Raw genomic sequence first — 11,967 nt, 5'->3', positions numbered from 1 at the left:
CACCCCCCCCATATTTCGGAAATGCACCGCTCAGCTCTTATTCTCACCCACAATGCCCTCAATTTTTGAGTTTGTACCTCAACAGCCAGAATGCATTTTCCTTTTCTTCACATTCAGATCCCTCTTTCCACTTGATATCCACTGTAATATTATTTTCTTTGTCTCCATTAACAAAACACATTAGGAAAACCTCTGGATACTTTTAGAGAACAGTATCGATTTACTAACATCAATGGGAAAAAAATAATTTCCTTCTGAGAAAATAATTTCCTCCAAGATGTCAGACTGTTTTGACACTGGGTTGAGTGGCAACCTTGCTCTACTCTAACAATTACATTCTAAAAAGCCTCACTGATTAAAATCTGATTCCTCTTAATTTTGACTTGGGACCGCCACACGTCTTTTATTCAGTTTTTGCAATGGAGCCATTGAGAGTCTACATAAATACCCTTGTAAGTGTAAGAAGAACATGCTTGTAAATTTCCTTTGGGTCAAAAAGATTAATTTGTTCTATTAATTAGCATTCAGGCCACTGAGATTTAAATACAACCTGTAGAATGCAAAGCAAAATAGTCTACCAGGATCTAATATCTACTTTGTTCTACTTGATTAAACACAACACAAGTGCCACTGGACCTCTTGGAACTACATAATATACTTTTATACCCAGATGTCCCAGTTTCTCCTTCATTTGCATTTACTCAGACTTTTAAACTACAGTACTTGCTATCAAATCTCCCATGCAGAGAGAAAGTCTGAAACAAATTAGCTCTCTTCAGGCCAGTACTTTCTTCTTTTTTTTTCCCTCCCACCCCCACCCCTCTTATGGCCTACACCTCAAATTAACTTCAGGGAGAACTGATAAACTGTAGTGTGGTTTTATTTGCATCAGAAATGGTCAGATTTTGTCCTGCTTATTGAATCCAAGAGGTAGTTTAACTCTTCTGTAATAAAGGACTTTACAGGGAATAAGGTATTACTGAAAGCAAGTGTCATATAATCTGGTTCTCAAAATATAGTTCTAAAATAGTTACTTTCAAAAAGTATATCCAACAGATGTGGATCAGTGCTAGGGTTTTGTATATTTATTTTTTATAATAGAATAGTAGTTATATCTTTTTTGAAGAAGATTGAAAGGGAAAGGAAATCACATGTTTGAATTGAAAGACTTAATATCAAACCGGTGTCATTTTAAAATGAAACACTGGAATCATTGTTTAACTGAGTAAACTTGCTTTTATCCAGTATCAATCATCTCTGAAAAGAGCTGAAGCTATAGAAATATCAAAAATATTATTCATGAATATTCTTCAAGACTTCATATAAGTAGCAGCCCAGAAATTAATATTAATTGTATATTAAAGGTAGTTGTGGCAAGTCACGAACAACCATGCTTGCTAATAGGCAAGATGCAAAAGGTGGCACTAATCTGCCAAATCACAAATAAGAATAAGCAGTTCATCCAATTTTCTCCATCACTAAAAATGAGCTCCTGTGTGTTTGTTCAAAATGTGCCATCAAATAAGGAGCTGGCATATCTATATTAGAAATACCTGAGAAGGCTGTATTATTCCATTAACAGGAGAAAGGTCAACAAGTACCTAGACATAAAATAACATCATTATTATCAAACACATATGTATGAAACCTTTTAGAAGACATTCATAAAAGAAATATACTGCAAAAGTACAATGTATGATCCCAATTAAATAGCTCTTATTGAAGCCTTTTAGAAAAGATTTTTTTTTTTCAAAAATAAGTGAAATAATCTTGTTAAGAACACTAATGAGATTTGCAAGTGGAATATGAAACGTGACATAAGTTTTATGTTTCTTATTCGTGATTTGAACTTTCAGCTACAAATTTTGTATTTCTTTTCTGATGAAAGGCAAGTATTCTTCTCTGTATAACCAAATGGAGAAATTGAATTGCAAATAATTTAAAGTTACAGTCATACAAGACCTGATCCATGCTAGAGATGAGAACACTCAAGTATTCCATCCGACCACATTAACTTCTGAAGAACAATCATCCCATAGTCACAAACTCTTCTCCCTTGCCATGCCGTAAGCATTTTCTGCTACTGAAAATGTAGCATCAAAATATCTTTTTTTAATAATATATTATTAAACATTAAATAAAGTAATTTTAAACAATGTATTTCCTGTTTAAAACACAATTCAAAACCCAAACATGTATGTTGGTGCACAGGGAGGAACTTATGCAATTTAGTTCATGAATGTAATGGAAGCCTGGTGAAACTCAAAAGTTGTGCAAAAAGCACCATAACTTTTATGATTCAAGGGAAGCATGATCCCTCTATAAACTGGAAGTGTATTCTGTTTCTGTACTTCCTCAGACATAACAGCCAACGTATTGCTTACCATGGAGACAGAGAGGCCAGTAATATGTCCCAGTACTCTAAGGTTTTTTTATTAGAGTTGTGCATGTTTGCAAAACCACAAGGAAATTATTACTGTATTCATCCCAAGAAAAAGATAGAAAAGCAGAATGAGACAGAAAAGAAGTGTATGGGAAGCGAAGAGGTTATTGGAGAAACACTCTGTTGGTTATAGTCTGTTCCTATGCTTCTTAATATGAGAAAGCCTTTAATTATTTTCCTTTTATTTCTTTGGAAAACAGTCAACATTTCACCTTCAGATTCCCCATCTTTCATTAACATATAATATAGTCAATCACTAGTAGTCTTTGCCTATTTTTAATTGCATGCAGCTTCTGCTTGTAAGATCAGGTAAATCTTTTTTTTTTTTTTTTTCCCTTCATGTTTCCAGCTGTTCTACCTATATATCTGCCCTACTTTATTCAGACTCCTAAATCCAACATCATCCCTTTTTAACAGCTTGTGAATGGATGCCTGGGAACACACAAAATAGGCCAATGATATGGGGTGAGCCCCTGGGCAAGTAACTAAAATAACAAATTACAAAGGACTGAGCTGGTGAGGACATCCCTGCTGACAGTAAGGACTAGGACATGACAAAATAAGTGCATATTTATGAAAGTTTCTGAAATTCTAAAAATGTCTTGTATTTGGAAGGTGAAAAAAGACTGTGTTCTTATAAATTCAAAGGACTTAGGAGCTTGTAGGGTTAAGGCTGTATCTGTACATTTTCATGGTCATATACATTAATTTCTTATGTAGAAAATATCTTCAAGAATTATGTTCATTAAAAATACACTTTTTATTTTTGGTTTGCTAGTCATAATCCATAGTTTTGGAAAATGTAACTTAAAATGTTACAGAAACAAGAATTAATTAAATATTTTTAAATGGTCAAATAAAACTGAAAGGTGAGTACCTCATCTACCTGACACTGAACTTGTCAATGAAGGATGTAATCACTACTAAGTAATCTAGGTTTCCCATGTGTTAGAACATCCAAAAAAATTCCCTTATTTAATTAACAATTCATTCATGTCAGTCTGAGTAGGAATTAATTTAGAGAAAATTGTAGTGTGTATATTAAATGGTTCGGTTTTGAATCTTAAGTGAAAATGTCCTTGGAGATGTACTCAAAGAGGCTTAATCTTAACGTTTTACTAGTTACTAGAGCTGAAAGATAATCTGGACAAGATCTCAGCTGTTATAAATAGGTTCAGCTCCACACTGTCCAGCTTGTGATTTAATGTTTGTGAAGATCTGAGAGAGTAATATGTTGTCTTCCACAGATCAATGTTTAAAACATTATTTGTGTGATCACATATGAAAATCGTATTATGTTCACCAAAAAACAACATCCTTTTGGTCTTTGAGAGTCACAAACTTTGCACAAAGTTATTCGTTGGGTGTAAGCTCTTCTTTCAAGAAGAACAGGAAAGTAAGTACCCTTAAAGAACATTCCCATTTTTTCCAGCTGTATCTATTTTGTCAATTTTCATTCCACCAATAGCAGCTTGATTAGTCTACTGATCTTTTCATTTCGCTTGGTAAAGCTAGCAAAAACAGGGGAATATTGTTTATTGATGTATTACTATAGTCACCGCAGTGACAGCTTTAGTCATACTCTATGCTGAAAGAGTCATTAGCCAAATGGAAATCTGAGGCCAGAAAACGTTTCTGAGGTTCAACGAGACAGTTCAGTTATTTGAAAAACAGTGTGTATTTCGTCATGAAAGTGTCAAATTCTTTCCCAGGATAATTTATGTTCAATCAAAACCTTAAAGCTATCTGCACTTCCAAGAAAACCTGGAAGGTTCTAGAAATTAACGTAGTGCTACCCAAGTCTTCTCATTGCTTCTCAATATTGAAATGGTTATGGTAGTACATTCTTTCTGTCCAGATCTCTACACCTGCAGGCACCACATGAATACAAATCTATGTTGCTTGGACACTGTCATATCCAGTGGGCTCCAGTTCCACATTCTTACATTGGTTTTATACATGTGCAAGAACAGACAGTCAGACTGTAAAACTTTACAGCCTGCTGTAATGCCCAGTGAAATTAGTTGGAAAGACTGTCATTCATTTCATGAGATTTTTTTTAAATTTTGTTTCAATATTGTTTCTTCATGTATTAATAAAGAATATCACCAGGGCATAAACTTTGGAAGAAGCGTAACTAACAATCTGTTGCACCTACTACAGTGTCATTAAGCTGCACAAGACTAAAACTAATCTGAAAAAGAAATAGGCTCTTGACATACTGTGCTGATACAATCAACACACAATATCTCTTCTGAGTGGTATTGATACTAAATTATGTTATTCTGTTTTCTGAATATCATATCCAGTGGGCTCCAGTTCCACATTCTTACATTGGTTTTATACATGTGCAAGAACAGACAGACTGTAAAACTTTACAGCCTGCTGTAATGCCCAGTGAAATTAGTTGGAAAGACTGTCATTCATTTCATGAGATTTTTTTTAAATTTTGTTTCAATATTGTTTCTTCATGTATTAATAAAGAATATCACCAGGGCATAAACTTTGGAAGAAGCGTAACTAACAATCTGTTGCACCTACTACAGTGTCATTAAGCTGCACAAGACTAAAACTAATCTGAAAAAGAAATAGGCTCTTGACATACTGTGCTGATACAATCAACACACAATATCTCTTCTGAGTGGTATTGATACTAAATTATGTTATTCTGTTTTCTGAATATCTGAAAAAGTCTTTTTACCCCAGTGACCCCTGCCAGTTCTGTCTTCCTTTGCAAAACTGGATGTTTAAATATGATAACTTTTAATGCCAAAATCATGCATTCCTTTAGCCTGCCTTTCATTCCAGCATTTCAGTACAACTGATCTTGGATGCCATTGCTTGGCAATGGATTGTATTTAATAAAATAAAAAAACTAAGAACTTTTATCAAAACAGTTCTTAGAGACCCATCAACTTCTAGATCCAAATGTAATACAGAAACAGTTTCTGATTATCATTCTCCTTTAAACTTTAATTACTCCCAACCCAATTTCTCCTTTTCTTGTCCATATTTTCCTGTCAATTTTAATATCTTCACTAGAAGTAGTGTGCACACTTTGCCTTTTTACTCCAAAAATGCACATACAACTTGTACATTTGTACTAAAGCAATCACTGACCATGATTCCCACAATCTGACTACTAGAACTTGCATTTTGCATCAAGGTTAATATAAAACAGTGCTGAAGTTTCCCTTCTCCTTCAAACCAAAGGTAGTGTTTAAAGTAAAAGCATCCATTTGTATTCCCATACCAGGAATCCAAGAACACAGAAAATAGCATCTTTAAATTGGTCAAAATTACTCATGCTTTTCCTTCCCAAGTTTCTTGGTACACTGCATTTCTCAAATATATTTTCCTTAGCTAGATATAGAACTTTTTTTATCTGTCAGGAGTATTGTAGGATCATGTCGTTATTATAAACTTTGCATCATTCTGCACTAGAAAGATATCAAGTTCACTGAACTCATTTCAGATGTTCATTAACCCATATTATAAAACCTCCAAGATTTCTGAGGTAAGAGACTAATGTGCTAATCCCTTACAACACACAGACTGTGCATGGGAAAATTCTTATGAATTTTCAATACTGATGAAAAATTTCTTCCAAGACAGCCTTCTGTCTTGTTCAGAAAATTCCAGGAACTTCATTTCAGACATTCTTCTGGGCTTTCCAGCTATTTGCAAGAAGCATCATAGTATGATCTGTATAAAATATTACCATTTATATTAGAGCTCCTTAGCAAAACAGATTAAACACTAAAACATCAGCCAAAATAAGAAGCTTAGGGGTTTATCCAGTAGAAAGCAGATGTTGGTCTACAAAAGCTTAGACCCTCACACTCCCAGGGGCCACTGCTCTTTCAGACAGACATATTGCTTTGACATTGGTCATATAATACTGTACTACTAGAGACTGAGACCCATTTTTCCCCAAGCGCTTCTTCCCCATTTCACTCATTAGGTGTACAAATCAATTTATGCTTGTGAATGAGGTAAATAGCATGTCATAATACACTAAGCTGCAGATATATGTTGGATACCATGTATTTTTGCACTTGCACGACTTTAAATGCCTTTAATTGTGAGGCTTAATAATAACTATCACAGGTTTGCAGACATAACTGGGGAAAACGAGAATGTGTTACCATCAAACCGGGAACCTGTTACTGCCTGTAGACACAAGACAGAAGCTCCAAAACCCACCTTACCCAGAGTCACCCACCAAGACACCAGGTTAGACACAAGCTTTGCTTTAAATAGGTTGTGAAGACCAGCAGCTTAATGACAGACTTCCACACCTTCTCTTTCCTTTCTGACCTCAAAATTATTCTCTGGAGGAGGTGACACTGCAGATAGCTACTCACCGCAAGGTGGTAGGATCTATCTGGTGCCATATATAAGCAACGGTTTATTCTTCCAGTATTGTACTTGCTACCTAACTTCTATATTTACATACTGGTCAATGTCTACAAAACCCTGTTTCTTAGGTTATTTTTCTCTGAACTATTTTCCACAAGATAAAAGCTTTCTAAGGTGAGAATTCCCATTTTATTAGTTACCCATTTTCATTACTGCCACTTCCGAAAATAATTGAGGGAAATAACTAAACAGACTTCCAGAATTTCTTATGTACTACTTTTGTGAATACATTTTAATCATTTTATGGAAAAAGGCAGTTTCTACAGGCTACATTCTCAAAACTTAATCATCAGCTATATATTTATGATAGATTAAAAATTTGCTAATTCAGTGAAACTCTTACAAATTGTTAATTCACTGGTTTATGTTAACCTGCAAAATTAGTAAACATTTGTTAGATTTTATTAGAAAATATTTTTAATGGAATGGTGTCATTGCTGTTAAAGTTTGTTTAGCTATTTATTGGAAACATGTTTTTGAAAAAAAAAATATTGCTCTGCTGTTAAAATAAATGTCAGGGTATAATTTGGCAGACATTTTCTTTGCCCATTAGTGAATTTCCTTTTAACAGTCCTTATAATTGGCTTGCTTATTACATTACTTATATTTTATTAATGTTAAAATGCTTTCATTTTCCACAACAATGGAAGAGGCACATATGAAGAGCCAAAATCACTCTCAAAGAAAGGTATGCAATCCTGCTGATTTCAGAAGTAGCTGCAAAAACAACTTGGCCAGATATTGTGAGCAAAATTAAACTTCCACATAGTAAATGAAAGAAAACTCCTAGAACCTTAGTAACAGGGTGGTAAATTGAACAAGTTTAAAAAAGAAACCCTGAGACTGTCCAGAGTACCTGCTTAAATTCATTGTTCTGGTATCCTTCCAGCGAAGACAAACAAGAATTTTGCTTCAGAACCACAGGAGGTTCAGTATTGGGCACAGTGGCACATTTAGTATCAAACAGAAGTTAGCTTACAGCACTAGTTCACCCAAATCTACGTAGTTTTTTATTTCATGTTAGATGCAGTATAAGGTTGAGGATTTTTCATGTGACTAACATCTCTGCTTGGAGATCTACAGGGAATCTCAAAGTGCAGAGATTTATGAAAATACAAATTAATGAGAAAAAGTTAATCAAAATATAGCAATCTCCAACAAAGGCTTAACCTAAATGAAGAGGCAAATGTTTGGGTCAGGCCAATCAATTTTTTCTTAGCTCTGTAGCACATTCACAGTGCTACTACTTAATCAGTCATCCCCTGACAAAGAGCATTCTGAAATCTCTAATGAGGACAGAGATACAGGGGCTGTCAAATTAACATTCATCTATTTCTCCAAAATTGTCTAAAGCAGCAGCATAGCACCAAAAGAGCTCAGTTTGCAAGTGTACACAATTTATATTGAAGATAAAGATTGCACATTATATACTAAACTCCAAGAGAGCACAGCCGGATTGTGTTGACTCATTTATCCCAGTCCTGTCCAGAAAAGCAGATTCCTGCATCTTTCAGCATGCAGCTACATGTAAATGCTGATGTCCCATCCCGCTGCCTCCCCCCAGGCACACCACACAGTGCTGACCTGCTCCCCAGAGGTACGCCGTGCTTGTACTAATTACACAGCTAGGTGCAGCTCCGTGTGAGTGCTGGGAGAAAGCAGCTCAATTTGATTAGTTACAGGCCTTGTAGTACAAATCACAGGAACAATCTACCAAGCCTAAAATGTTCTGACAGCGATATTATCTGTCAGGACAGATTTGGATTCCTTAAGGAAATATGAGAAGATTTCAGAGACTCAAGTGCAACTTAAAAAAAGGAGGTGGAAAAATAGTCCTATAAAAAGATGCAATGCAAAATAGTGACACCTCCCGGGCTATCGACATACAATAAGGATGCTACCCCAAAATAACACAGCTGGTCTGTTCTTCCCACATTTCTCTGTCTTGAATTAATTACTAAGGGCCCCAGGGATTTACTGTAAAGCCAGGAATTGCTGGAGCAGAAAGGAACCACTGTCATCTGTGTTTCATTTTTCCCCTGTCCATAGCCCTTATAATTATCATGGATGGAAATGACATATGAGAGCATCTGTGACAGTCTTACATATTTAAGGATCTTGCTACATAGAGGATACACTCCTGTGCTGTAGTGGTACTATAAATCTGCTTTGGGGGGGGAATATTTCAGCATACTTTATGATAACATTGTCAAAATTTGCTAGATCATTGAGAAGTTCTTCAAGGCAGAGTCCACCCAGTTTTTGAACTTAAAAAATGTTTAGCACAAGAGCTTCAGTTCCCATTTGGTACTCAGTAAAATAATACCTTTTGAAATGTGTGAGGAGAAAAGAAAGGCTTTCAAAGAAATACAGCTACTTTATAAAAAAATAATTCAAAATATTATTTTAATTAATGAAATCAAATATTTATTTACAATGAGATATTTTTGTTAGTTTCTCTACTTTTATAAATTTTAGCATTAGTTATATATATTCAAAGTAATGTATGTGTTTACAGACAACAATTCAGAAACTATTGCCATTTTACATCCACTATTAAGAGTGTGTGATTTCCTCAGTGCTTATACAATTTCTAGGTAACCTGGCGAGGACAGATTTTGTTCTCAGAAAGGGAAGAAGAGAGTGAACTGGAGTGTGTTCAGCAGTTTTCTAAAAGCAATATTTTTCTATAGCTTTTCAACTTCAATAGGTAAACTATTCAAAATGGACTCCAGAAAAAAACATGCGCGCCTTATCACAACTAAGTTCAGCACAATGAAGATGGTGTGTCCCTGAGCCACAGACCCTTTGTCACACATAAGAAATACAGAGTTTTTCCAATAATCCTATAAGAAATAGAAGGCAAGACACATTTGGCTACTTAGCCACAAGATGCTCTGGTTTTCTGCTGAATGGTACACCTTCATTAAAGGACTTTTATGCTCAAAAGTCTGGTTTCAGGAGGTTCTGACTCCAGCAAAACAAATCACCTACCCAGCTGGAAGGACACCTCACACCTGCAAGAAGATTAATGTCTGTCCTTTCTTACCTAGACAGTTAGTTAAGAAAAAGTGCTGTACAGAGTACAGAACGAGGGCCTGATCCTCTGTCACACCTCTTATGGCAATAAGGCTTTTGTGAGAGTAGAACTTTTCCGAAGTAATGACTGTGAATAAGGCTTAGCTTTATACCTTTAAGGATGCAGCAACCATGTCTTTATCTTGCTACACAACTTGAGGGAAAAAAAAGAGGGGAAAAAAAAAAGTAGCCCAAAAAGTTTGTCTATAAAAGTTACTGTGTTGAACAACAAGAGAAATGTCTAAGATTTTTAAGTGAGAGGTTGTTTTTTTTTTAATTTGCTTCTCAACCTAAGCTTGACCTTCTTCCCTCTTCTTTCATACCGCACTTTGTGAGACTTCTTAAAGAAGCAAAGTTTTTATTACCAGCAGCGGGAGCTGGGCTTGGGCAATGGATCACAGGATATGATCTCTTGTATTATTCAGTGTGTATGATACGGAGTTTTCAAGGGTGCTCCACGTGGGCTGAATTCTGAAGTCAGTGGAAAATTTGTCATTCACATCAGCAGCAAATGCCTATGCCGAAGCCGAATCCTTATGAAAATCCCACAGTACGTTAATTATATACAGTAAACTGAAAGCTTTTATTTTTTGGACTGGGCACCTTTTTAATATGCACATGTAAATCAAAAATTTGGATCCCTCTGATGGTTCTCTTGGTAAAACTATGATGGAAATAAATGCTGCTACTGAGAACACGATCAAGATATTTTTATATTTTCAGAAAAATAAAGAAAAAAGCTTTTCAGTAGTGCTATTTAGAATGGCAAGAGGGACAGAAACTTAAATTATCTGTAGTGGAGGAATATACTGTGCTTTAAACACTAATAACAAAAGAAAAATAATATCAAAACAACATCACCATCTAGTCTGCAATCTTATTTGCAGAGTTCGAAGTACTTAACAAAGACATAATTATGTAAGTACTGAATTCTAACTATATACCCTCACTTTGAGCCTTGTTGCTTTCTTGTATCTTTCTGCATATCAGCAGGCTGCTTTCCAAATCATATTTTTACAGAAACAGTACAAGAGAAAATCAAGAATGTTTCAGATTATTTACTTCAAATGCTAGCAAAATCTAGTTTTACCTATAAAATCCAGTACGAGATTCATCCAAAGCAAATCATTCCTTATCTTAAAGAATTAAGCTACCACTCTGTGTGGTGTTGTGCCAAAGCAAAAACCATTTACAAGTCAAATAACTCAAAGATCTTTATTTTCTTTATGATTAATGAGCTTTAAAGAAATTTATTAAGATTTTGATTCTTGTGATAATATCTAAAAATGGATATATAAAGCTTCATGTGCAAAGTTACATAATTAGTTACAGCTGAAAGCTTAAAATATTTTGTCTTACCTTCTTTTCATAACAGCACACCTGAAATTCGTCATTTTCTTACTTACTCTTCAGAATTTTAATATGCTGGAGAAGAATTTGAAGCCTAACTTTAAGAGTTTCATACCAAAAACAGCAAAGAAGGTATATTCTGGATAATAAAACCACTGAAATATAGAACACAAAATTTAATCTGAATATACATTTCTCAATAGCATAATATTACCAGAAGACTGGCACATAGTGGAAATAAAGCTATCTTGCAATAGGTGGATCTGTGGTCAAATTAGCACATTTTCCATTAGCCAATACTATTATGCATTGCTTAATGCACAGTATGCAGACTTTATGTAACTGTAATCGGAAATTTCCCATGTCAGGACATCTCAGGCTGAGTACTTTCTTATTTCAAGATTTTGCCCAAAATTAACCATAATTTCAAAGAATAATTTAGAGAGAAAGTATGGCTTTGCCCACAATAGAAGTTCTTCAAGTCATCTGAACACAAGAAATCCCATTACCTGGGTTAGAACATAGAAATTTAGCAAGATGGTTGATCTGGGCAACAGGGGTATATCTATGTGTGGAAAAACTTTCACATCTCACCATTCTGAAAGGTTCTAGCTGTCATACATAAAGTGTGTGTGCTATTTAATTAGTGGAAAAGAGCTGAAATCCTGTGTTCA

The sequence above is a fragment of the Pygoscelis adeliae genome, unplaced genomic scaffold (assembly GCF_000699105.1).
Source record: "Pygoscelis adeliae isolate BGI_AS28 unplaced genomic scaffold, ASM69910v1 Scaffold19, whole genome shotgun sequence".
NCBI lineage: Eukaryota > Metazoa > Chordata > Aves > Sphenisciformes > Spheniscidae > Pygoscelis > Pygoscelis adeliae.
Note: the sequence above shows the minus strand (reverse complement) of the source record.